A 12,030-nucleotide genomic window follows, 5' to 3' on the forward strand; every position below is an offset into this window, starting at 1 on the left:
GGCCCCGCCGCCTCGCGCGCTCATTGGCCCGGCCAGCCCACGGGGAGCGACGGGCGGGAGCGATCGGCCCGCGCCCTCTCACACGCACCACGTCCACACGCCGCGCGGCCCCGCCCGGAAAGCCTGCCCCTCGCGCGGACCCTCGGGCTCTCGGACACCCTCACCAAGTTCGAGCCCGGCGCTCCCCGAGTGCCCGCAGGCGCCCTCGTCACTTACTGCCACTTTTCTGTGCTTCCCCACCGAGTCCATCCCTCTAAGAACTCACAGATTCCTGTGTCCTCCTGCAAGGCCAAGTTCAAGCTCAAAGTTCCCGCGTGCCCGCCAGGCACACGAGCTTACTTAGCCACACCTGCATCACCTACTCTCACTTTTTCTGTCCCTACACCGGGCTTCATCTTTGTCCATACTCAGGATACTCCAAACTTCCCACTCGGCCAAGTTAAAGCCCAGCGTGGTGCTGAAGCCCTCAAGAAGTGCACTCGAAAGTCCACTCCTTAAAATGTGTAAGTATAATACAACAAACCAGTCTTTTAATAAAAGGAGTCATTTAAAAAAAGAAAAGAAAAGAAAAGAAAGTCCACTCCTATCCACACACCCACGGAACACCCTGAGCCGGTCCCATAAGTGACCTGTGAACAGTAATAGTGAAAAAGGAGACGTTCAACTTTTGCAGACATCATAGCAGACCTGACTGAGCGTTCCTATACCTAACGGTTCCAATCCAAGGCGCCCTTCACCCTGCCAAAGGAAGAGCCGTGCAAAGATGTGCAGTAAAGGGACATCTCCTCTAGAGATTCTTTGTATTTTCGAGGAAAAGATAGGGATGGGAAGATGTACCCTTCTCTGAATTTGTTCATTTCTGCCCTTGATGACAGTAGTTTCATCAACCTGAAGCATCTATCCCTACCCGGAATCAGAGCTAACTGCCTGGTCCTCTGAGCAGGCTGAGAGCTCCTCTCTGTCCTAGGCTGCCCACAGATGAAGGGCTGCAACTTCTGATCCTGACTTTCCGGACCCGGGCATGCACCACTGCTCTCAGAGCTGAGTGTAGAGCTCGGAGGACAAGGCCCCGGTATGAACTTGGGACTCTCTCCTCCGCGCCACACAGATTCACACTGCCTTTTCACTGAATGCCCAAAAGCACAAGATTGTCTTTTCTTCTCCGGAGGAAGACGAAGATGGCAGAATGTCACTGTGCTACAGAGGGAAACAGTAGGATCACACCTGGGGCGAGTTGTGTCGTTCACTTGGGCCCGTAGATAGTCATATAGTGTGCTTAAGGAAAATCAAAACTCTTAGTGGGTGTGGGGAAGGCAGGAGAGGTGGATCAGAGAGTAAGAGCTCTTGCTGCCAAATTTGATGAGCTGAGCTGGATCCAAAGGGCACAGGAGAGGCAGGAGAGGCCCAACTCAGGCAAGTTGTCCTTTGGCCAACATGAAAGCACACTGGAACATGCACTCACGCACATACACAAATAAGTATGGAAATGGAATTTTTAAAAATCAGAAGCTAGATAGATGGCTCAACAGTTAAGAGTCCTTGCTGCTCTTCCAGAGGACCTGAGCTCCATTTCCAGCACTCACGGCTCACAACTGCCCAACACACAAGCTCAGAGGTATCTGATGCCCTCTTCTGGCACTTGCACTCACACAACAACATACACACACACACACACACACACACAGAGAGAGAGAGAGAGAGAGAGAGAGAGAGAGAGAGAGAGAGAGAGAGAGAGAAAGGTAAGTTTTAAATTCTTCCAGAATCTGCACCTACTTGACTGAGCTGGAGCATCACTGTAACATACAGATGTGAAAGTGGCTTGATTAGGGACACATTGAATCAGGGAAAGGAGCAAGAATCAAACCTATTTCTATACCTCAACCATGATCCCTATACTCCCGCCTAGTGTGACTTCCACTGACCCAAGAACAAACACCCCACTCAGCTGCTCCCTGCGAAAGTGAGTCCTCTGATTCTTCTGGTTGCCATTAGTGATTCCTCAGCAAAACAGAGTTACCACCCACAGGGTCTACTGGGCAGCACCCCGCAGACTTCCATGGGGGTATTTATCCTCTTTCTCTGGGAGGAAATGCTTGTGGGAACCTTGCTGTGTTCTGAGTACTGTGTTAGGCCTGAAGAATGGTGAGCAAAGAAAGACATAATCCTTGCATTCTTGAGACTGGCCTTCTGGAGACAAAGGTAGGGTGCTACCACAAGATAAATGTATGTATAAAATAGTCCCTGTATCAATGGTTCTCAACCTTTCTAATACTGTGACTTTTTAATATAGTTCCTCACGTTGTAGTGATCCAGAACATGAAATTATTTTCATAATTGTAATTTTGCTACTGTTATGAATCATAATGTAAATGTTTTTTAGAGAGAAAGATTTGCCAAAGGGGTCACAACCTGTGTGTTGAGAACCACTGCCCTATAGCAACCACTGTAAAGGGGGACTCAAGAGAGGAGAAAAAGCTACAATGGACTAACTAGGTCCAAAAAGGTCACTTATGCTTGTCAAAAGACTAACTCAAGAATTCACCTGTTCCAGAAAAATAAAATTAGGCAGACAGGAGAAAGGAGAGAAGAGTCATCCTGCAAAGTATGATGGGATAGGAATAGTGTCCCTGAAAGTAGCCTTCACCATTACCTGCATTTTATGACTGAGGAAACTGAGGCACAAGAGGGAGAGACCAACCCTGCAGGGGCTAGACATTGAGCAGAAAGCCGCTGTGAAAGTTGGGATCAACACAGACACTCAGTGGAGGAGGAGGAGGTGGTGGCCTTCTTCCCCCCATTCCTGCAGCAGGGAGAAGGTCAGCAGGGCCAGGACAATGAGGGATTGGATAGACCGAGACGGGGGGGTGGGGAGGCTCGAGTCAAAGGTGAGTTATGGACACAATACACCCCAATCTCTTCAGTTGAGTGGCTATCTTCATTCTCAGAACAAAAGGGAAGTGCACAAACGCTTTAGATAAAAGGCGGTGTGGTTAAATCTGAGCATTAAAGAGATGCCACTATAGTTGTGTTTAGTTTAGAGAGCAGATTACAGGGCAAGGACAGAAGAGGAATGAACTCATGTAGACACTCCCCAGGCATCCCAGATCATGGATGCTAATGGCATCCAAGAGAAGGAGCGTGGAGAGTCATGAGAGGATTTGTGGGAAGTAATTCCACAGCGTCACCAGTACACTAGTGGTGGATGGGATGTGAGATGGTGGAGAAGGACGTGTCCACAGGATTATGGTGTCGCAGAGAAAGGTTGGCGCTGTGGGCCGAATGAGAGATTACTGTGAAACTTCTGTGCTGGAGGAATGGTCACAACATCGACTCCAAGATGTTGGATCTTGGAGAACTCTAAGACGAGATGTCAAACAACAGTTGGATATAACAGTGTAGACTTCAGTGCTGGGCTCATAGATTGAGAGAAAAAAAAATACAATCTTTGCCTACGCGCAATCATTCCAGTGATACACAGGAATGGGGCTTAGCTGGTGAACGAGAAGAGAAACCAAGCTCAGGAAATAGCATTCTGGCATGTGCGGATCACATACAGTCTAGAGAACACGAGAGAAAATCGAAGCAGCAGCGAGGAAAAGGGGGAAAGCAGAGCGCTCAGGAGAAAGAGATTTCTCAAATGAGAACACAATCAGGCCTTCACAGTGTGGGGAGGTCGATAGGCTCTGCTAGGGGGTCACTGGGACGTTAGAAGTAGACTCGAGTGGGATGGTTGAGAGTGGGCACAAGTAATGAAACGAGAAAGGAAGACTTTGGGAGATGTCTCACTGAGTACGAAAGTGGAAATCCCGAGGAAACTGGGTAGAGAGCAAAGACTGTTGGTTGGCGTTGAGGGATTGGCTTCATGGTGTCTGAGTTGAGTCTATTTTAAAGGCCCGGGGGAGAAATCCAGTTGGTAGAAACTAAACAACCAAAAACAGTCTTGATACCTCAGAGCATTGAAGCCATCAGTAAAACAACAACAGGAGAGAAGCAGACTGTGTGACGAGTAGATACAGTTCCCCTGTCAACCCACAGGCCAGCTCTTGGGTTCCGTCTTTCCTGCACAGGAATTCCTACGCCTCGTAGCTTTTATTTTCCTAAGACAGTAAGTGTCAAGGTAATCCGCCATGAGATTGGGTAAACGAGAGCTCTCAGTGGACTCGGGAAAAGCAGAGGGTTTGATTTTTGCTTTTTGAGAAAATGTTGTGATTTGTGTGCAGGTGTACATGTGTGTGGAAGCAAGATGGACAGCCACTGTCATTCCTCGGGAATCTTCCGTATTGTTTTTTTGAGACATAGTCTCTCATTGGTCCATGGCCTGCCAAGAAGGCTAAACTGGCTGGCTAGTGAGCCCTAGAGTTCTGCCTGTCTCTGCTTTCCCAGAACCGGGATTATAGGCATGCCCCACCACACCTGGAATTTATTTATTTATTTATTTTTTATTTTTTTATTTTTTTTTATTTTTTTTTTTTGGTTATTCGAGACAGGGTTTCTCTGTGGTTTTGGAGCCTGTCCTGGAACTAGCTCTTGTAGACCAGGCTAGTCTCGAACTCACAAAGATCCGCCTGCCTCTGCCTCCCGAGTGCTGGGATTAAACACACCTGGAATTTATACATGGGTCCTGGGGATCGAACGCAGACCCTCACGCTTGTGCCGCAAGTGCTTTACCAACTAATCTCTTCCCCGAGCCTTCGCAAACTTTAAAAATAGTGTCTGTGTCTGCGAAAGACTGAGGTGGCCTGGACTCTTCCATTCATGTGGATACTCAGCATCTCTAATTGCTTCAAGGTGCTTGTCCTGAGATTTTTCTCCAAATGCACACTGCTTCATGGGTATAGACAGAGAAAATAGGAGTCTCATCAAATATATTCAGTATCAGGAACTAGAAGGCCATGGAGCAATGCCTATTGGGAAATCATTTCAAATGCAAAACTACCAACTAAACACAAATCTAAAAAAAAATCTTAAAATAGAAATATGGATGGATGTGAGAGAGAGGAGAGAGAGAGAGAGGAGAGAGAGAGAGAAAGAGAGAGAATTTTCATTATACTCTGTGATAGCTACTGAAGACTGCATAGTACCCCAAATAAGAGAATGAAGCAAAAAGAAGAAAAAAAACCAGAAAATGGAGCCCAAATGGTCTAGCACATGGACGTTAAGGAGGGGCTCAAGATAACAGCGCAAGAAGAACCTGGGCTGGAATAGGCCATAAGTCTGAAGATGGCGATTTCTTCTGGACATAACTGAGCTCTTGAAGTACAGCAATACTCAAAGGCATTTAAGATACTTGGTGAAGACTTTGATATTACTGATTCATAAGCGAATGTGAGGTATGTTTAAACCCAACTGTTTGGGCCAAGTGCAGCAAGGGACCATGCAGGAATGTCGGAGCTCTTGGTATAAGCGGCACAGCTGAGCTGTAGCCAATGTCCTGTAGATACAGTGATGCCAACTGTGAACACTGGCCTACCCTAAATTATGGTATGGCTAGACTAGGAACTTGGAACGTTGAGAAGTGTCTGTGGTGGCGGCTGAAGGAAGGAGCAGTGCTTTTACGGGAAAAGAAAATCACTCCTGAGGAAACGTGGGTAAATAGTGAATAAAGCTCCTTGAAAATCGAGAATTAGCTGTCTTAGATGTTATCCAAAGGTACATGGGTGGAAATAGAGTCAGTCTAGAAGTTTCAGAAGTAGCTACCGGTAGAAAGCGTGAAATGGAGGGAAGGCATATGTATGTATATATGTATGTGTGTGTGTGTGTATATACATATATATACATATAAATTTTATATATATATAAAATTTCGGGTTTTTATTTCAGATTAAGTCATATGGGTGTATTACTTTCATTTTGGAAAAGCAATTAAAGCAACATATTCTTATTATATCATCATTGCAGTGGGGAAAAATGTAAATAACAGAACCAAGAATTCAAAGGAACCACGTTCTTTCCATAAAAAATGAGCCACACTTGAAACCACGTCTTTTGTTTTCCTGGGCGCATTTTTTCCATTATTTGTTTTGTTTTATTTTAACTTTTCATTTCTTGAGGAAGAGAGAGCTTTTCAACCCACTTGAAATTCCCAATATAGGAACAGAGCCTTCAGTGAACCAAGCCTCGCGCCCCCCCCCGCCCAAAAAAGACACTCTGAAATTTTTTAAATGTACAATCACTTCAAATTAGCCAGGTGGTGGTGGCTCACAACCTTGGGAGGAAGAGGCAAGTAAATCTTTGAGTTCAAGGCCAACCTAGTACACAGAATGAGTTCCAGGGCTACACAGAGAAGTCCTGTCCCAAAACAACAGCATCAACAATAACAAGTCTTCAAATTCACAAAATCTTATTTAGAAAAATAAGATGTTCATGCTATTTACCTTAAAAAATATACATCTAACCTTGACTAATGGACACATGCTGAAAAGCTACCTAAAACAATCTAAGAAAAAACGGATTAGCAATTCTTTTACAGGCATGATGGTCCTCTGACTTGTTTCTTCTAAGGAAAAGTGCAGAAATACTGACCCCAAAATTAGGTGTTTTGTAGTAGACACAAGGGTTTATATTAAAGAGGCTTATCTACTTTTTAAGTTGTTCAAATGGTTTTATTTATTCTTTGAAAACGTCATGCATGTATACAATGTATACTGCTCCCTCTCCTCTCTGCATCCATCCATGCATTTCATTTCTTAGCTTCTTTTTTTGTTTGTTTGGTTGGTTGGTTTTTGTTTGTCTGTTTGTTTGTTGAGACAGTTTCTCTGTGTCATCCTGGCTGTCCTGGAACTCGCTCGCTCTGTGAACGTGGCTAGACTCGAATTCAAAGACCTGTTTACCTCTCTCTCCCGAGAGCTGGGATCAGCTCCGTGGCCTTTCTGTCACTTCAGCCCTTGGCATCCAATGATGTCTAAGGAGAGAGTTGGACTGGCCTGAACCACAAATAGCTCCCTGCTATCAGGGAGCAGTATACATTGTATACATGCATGATGTTTTCAAAGAATAAATAAAACCATTTCAACAACTTAAAAAGTAGATAAGCCTCTTTAATATAAACTCTTGTGTCTACTACAAAACACCTAATTTTGGGGTCAGTATTTCTGCACTTTTCCTTAGAAGAAACAAGTCAGAGGACCATCATGCCTGTAAAAGAATTGCTGATCTCAACACAGGGCCAGCTACTCCCCAGGAGACAGCTCACAGAGCTCAACCCCGGCCCCAGGTCTGCTGGCCACCTCAGGCTCCTGCCTTGCGCACCCCAACGGCAGGGAGCTATTTGTGGTTCAGGCCAGTCCAACTCTCTCCTCAGAACTCTTTGCACGGCCCCCTCCCCATCTGCATCTACCCCTCCATTTTATTCCCTAGGCCTTCACCAACAACTACCGCCAGCTTATTCAACTTCTCTTACCTTTTCCTTCAAGGAATACCAGGCTCGTCCCGTTAAATCACTCACTATGCTCCCATCACTGTATCGTCATCATCACCGCCACTATTGTCATCGTAATATAGCCGGTGCCTGAGTTCTTGCAGGGAGAGCACAATGTCTTTCATCCTGTGTCTCCTGCCCCAGCGATTGCTTGGTAAGGTTCAAGGGCTTCTAACTGTGCCACTAGAAAGTCATACTTGGGAATTAGTCTATCATTCCATTTAGACATCTATGTCACCATGGAATAATTACTTGAAGGAGCGCAGGGAAAAAAAGATTTCAGCAAAAACTCTTCTGACATTAAATGTGATTGGTAGGGTGGCAGCATTCTCTGCAATTGGTGGCTAAGAGGTCAGATCCATGGGAAGGCCCAGGAGGACCAGAATGTCATGTGACACAAATTAACGTAGACCCATCTGGTCAGACTGGCAAGATGACTCTGCGGGTAAAGGCGCTTGCCTAGTGCCCCAATATGCCTGCCCCCAGAAACCAGGTGAAGAGAGAGAGAGAGAGAGAGAGAGAGAGAGAGAGAGAGAGAGAGAGAGAGAGAGAACTCTATAAAGTCGTCCTCTGACCTTCATCTAAGGTCACAGCCTCGCAGTCAAGAAGCCTGAGGCTGCTCCAGGGGTTTTATCATTTGCTAATGAGGAGAGGACGCACTTAGCACTTTCTCCAAATTGAGGGTCAAGTCCTTCTAGTTGTGGAGAAAGTGGTTAGAATTCTCTTGCTGTTTCCATAAAATGAATCTGCTACAATAACAACAACAACAACAAAAAGTTCTCAAATGTAGCAAGTTATCAATGGTATTTTCAACACCTTAATGCTAAAACTGAGAGGGTACTAAAGCAACCATCTAACAGAGAACAGAATGGATGAGTGTGGCCAGGCACGGACACTGAAGATGGAAATGAACTTCCACGGGGATGTGGATTTGAACATTTCCTGAGAGGAGACTTTGCCAGAAGCAAAAATAACAAAAAGAGACACTAGTGGTGCTGTGTTGAAGCTGCCACCCAAAGAGGTGTTCTGGCCCCAGACGCCCAGCTTCCTCTGTTGTCAGGGTTTCAAAGCACGTGTTAATTGTGCTTTTGATCTACAGTGCTGACCTTACCTGCCATCTCTTTATTCCTGGACTAACACCCACATGTAAATCTGTTCTCATGACTCCCTGGAGCTTGAGAAAATGGAATATTTTGGCAAAAGACAACAGTAAGTATGTGTAAAGTTGTCCTTCCTCAATTGTGTTTTTTAAGGAACTGACAGTCTACTGGCAATGTGGCTTTTAGGTTTAGCCAGAATCAAAGAGTACAACGCCAGAAAAGCATTCAGCCCGCCCGGCTGGCTCAGCTTCTGAGGCCACACTGGGTTATAAGGTGAATGCCACCACTGCCACTTACGTGCTAAACCTCACATCAAATGAGGAGAAATCACTTCCAAGAATTGAAGCCAATGGAATTTTGAAAGGGAGCCTTCCTGGGCACCATGCATGGGAAGTATGGGTCATAGCTGAAAGAGAAGATCCTCAAAGTCAGCCCCAGAACCAAACTCCACAGAAACCCCAACGGCCAAGTCCACGGTCCTCACTCCACCACACCCCCAGCCTCTTTCATGGCTGCCATGACTAGCTGATCACAATCCTTTTCCACTCCGGTTCAGGAAATGCTTCTCCACACACAGTCCCAGCAGCCAACACGGTTGGCTCTCGACGTAACTCTCGCTTGCCCAGTTGAATCCACCGCTGTGGTTAAATGACCAGAAGGCAGATGGCTCCCGAGAAACACGAGCTGCTGACTTCTTAGCGGAGGTGAGCCTACGAGAAGGGAGACAAACATCCTAGTCACTATGTCTCAGCCTGTCCCTTCAGAATCTTTGTCCAGCTGAGATGAGGGGGAATCCAAATGAGTGCCCCCAGAATGGGCAGCAAGCTATGACCATGTATATGAATAGCCCTTAACTGGACACCAGGAGATTCAGTGTTTAAACACACTTTCTCTAATCATGTAACTTGGGGCAAGTTTCATTTGGGGAGACAAAATTCCATCTATACCACTTGGAAACATGTTGATGTAAACTATGTTATATGATATTTGGGGGTTGCTCATAATACAAAATCATCATGATTTGAGGGGATTATTCACTTGGAAAAATAATTGATTAGTTCAACAACGGGCAGAGGGAAGAGAGAACATAATCAGATAAGACCCGAAGGATGATCGCTTAAGGACATAGGCAAAGGAGCTCAGAATGATGTGGGTGAACCAGTCACTGTCACATGAAAAGAACATATCCTCTGAAGTCAAATCCCTGGACTACCACACACCTACTGGGCCACTGGCCATTTGTGATTCTGTGTCCATTATCGATTCCTTTAAACCTAACTACTCCCAACGTTAGCAGTTCAAAATGGCAAATATTTGTCATTTCTGGGTCTTGGATATTGTTTAAACTTCATTATAAAGAAGATGAAAATCAAAAAAACCATATTTGAGATATTTCTGGGTTTTGAGGGGTCAAGAATGCCCATCATTTAACTTGGTATTTCCTGGGTGAATGACTTTCAGAAGACTTCACTCAAGCAATCATCCAGGACTGTGGTGTCACTCCAGGGCTTCGCTGAGAGAGGAATGACTTCCAACACATATGGTTGTTACAGTAATTTATTTCCTCACAGGCTCTTGGGGCGGGGACCTCAGCTGCTCTCTCTTATGGTTTGGATCTTAAATGCCTCCCAAAGGCACGTGTGTTAAATGCTTGGCACAGCTAAGAGGTGGGACCTAGAGGAAGCACGTTAGAGTTTGCTGAGGTTGCACCCTTGAAGGGGACACTGGGACTTCAGCCCCTTCCTGTTGTTCTTCGTTTGCTGGCCACCTGGAGGTACACAGACCTGTTCTGCCATGGGCTCCCTCTGCTGTGTCCATTCCAGACCCAACGGAACCATGAACCGAAACTTCAGAACCACCATCCCATCTGAATCTTTCCTTGTTTTCAGTTGTTTGTCTCAGGTATTTGCTGCAACAACAGAATGTTGGCAACACAGTTGCTGTGGGCTAGAGGCTCTGCTGGCTTCCTTTTGCTTGGGCTTTTCCACAGGGCAACAGTAGCATGGGCTTGTTCTCATCTCATGGAACCAGGGGAAAATAAGTGTCATGCCTCCTTATCTTTATGAACTACTCATTGTAACACAATGTGAGGTCACAGAGATGACTCAGGGGTTTAGAGCACTTGCAGAGGACCTGGCTGGATTCCATTATGAGCGTCCACATGGATCCAGTTCCAGTGGATCCAGTGCCCCCTTCTGGCCCCTCGGTGCACTGCACATTCATGGCACACATACATACATACATGAGGGAAAATCCCAGTACATACAGGTAAAATAAATACATCTTTAAAAGAAAAGTGATATAATGTATTTTGCACATTCTCTTCATTAGAACCAAGGATCAGTTGGTTCAAGGGGAGGGAACAAAAGAGGAGGGAAGAAGGGAGGGACGGAGGGAGGGGTGGAGGGAGGGAGAGAGAGAGAATATGAATCGTCAGAGAGCACTTCAAGCAGAAATGATCCTCTACTCAACAGCCATGACCACATATCAAAGTAAGAAACTTACAGCTAAAAGCAAATATTGAAAGCAAGCAGTGGTGATACAAGCCTTTAATCCCAGCATTTGGAAGGCAGAGACAGGTGAATCTCTGAGTTCAAGGCCAATTTGGTCTACAGAGTGAGTTTCAGGATGGCCAGGGCTACACAGAGAAACCCCATCTCAAAGAAGAGAAAGAGAGAGAGAAAGAGAGAGAGAGAGAGAGAGAGAGAGAGAGAGAAAGAGAGAGAGCGCTGAACCTGGAGCTTACCAATAGATGGGCTAGACAGTGAAGCCCAATCCTCAATCTCTATCCCTGCTCCCAGCCACCACTCCTGGCTTTTTAAGTGGGTGCTGGGAATCTACACTCTGGTCCTCATGCTTACAGTGTACTCAGTTTACTGGTTCAACCATCTTCCCACCGCTGGGCTTTTTTTTTTTTTAAGACTGTACTTTGATATATTGTATCGGCCCCGAGGCAATCATGGTCCTTTTAAAATACCTAAAATAGAGTCACAGATAGAGAAAGAACCAAAATGTAACAATAAAAGAAAAGCAAACAACACAAAAGAAGATGGAGGGAGAAAAACAGTCCATTGACAGAAAATAATGAACAGCAACCTGCCCTTCTCTGACAATTCAGACATAAATGTATTACACTCCCCCAATCCAAAGACACAGAGGGCTAAAGAATTAAGACCAACTGCATTTTCATCTACTAAAGCAGGTCAGTTCCAGTCAGATGATACTCGGAGAGGACATGGTTGACCGGGCTATCAACGCAACCCTACTATGAAACATCTCCCTTTCCTACTGCTCAGGAAGCTGCTTCAGTAACGCTCCAGCACCTTCTTTCACACCAGTGTACAGTAACTGGGTGCCTGAACAACACCAGCTCTGCCCGTGACCTGCCGGGGAGCCATAAAGCAGAGATGTTTTCAGTGTTGGCGTGTCAGCCACTATACTACAGAGATACAGGTTAGAGAGCAGCTTTCAGAGACAACTGTTCCTGGTATATGTTACATTATTAATATACAG

This window comes from Microtus ochrogaster, linkage group LG2 (genome assembly GCF_000317375.1).
Source record: "Microtus ochrogaster isolate Prairie Vole_2 linkage group LG2, MicOch1.0, whole genome shotgun sequence".
NCBI lineage: Eukaryota > Metazoa > Chordata > Mammalia > Rodentia > Cricetidae > Microtus > Microtus ochrogaster.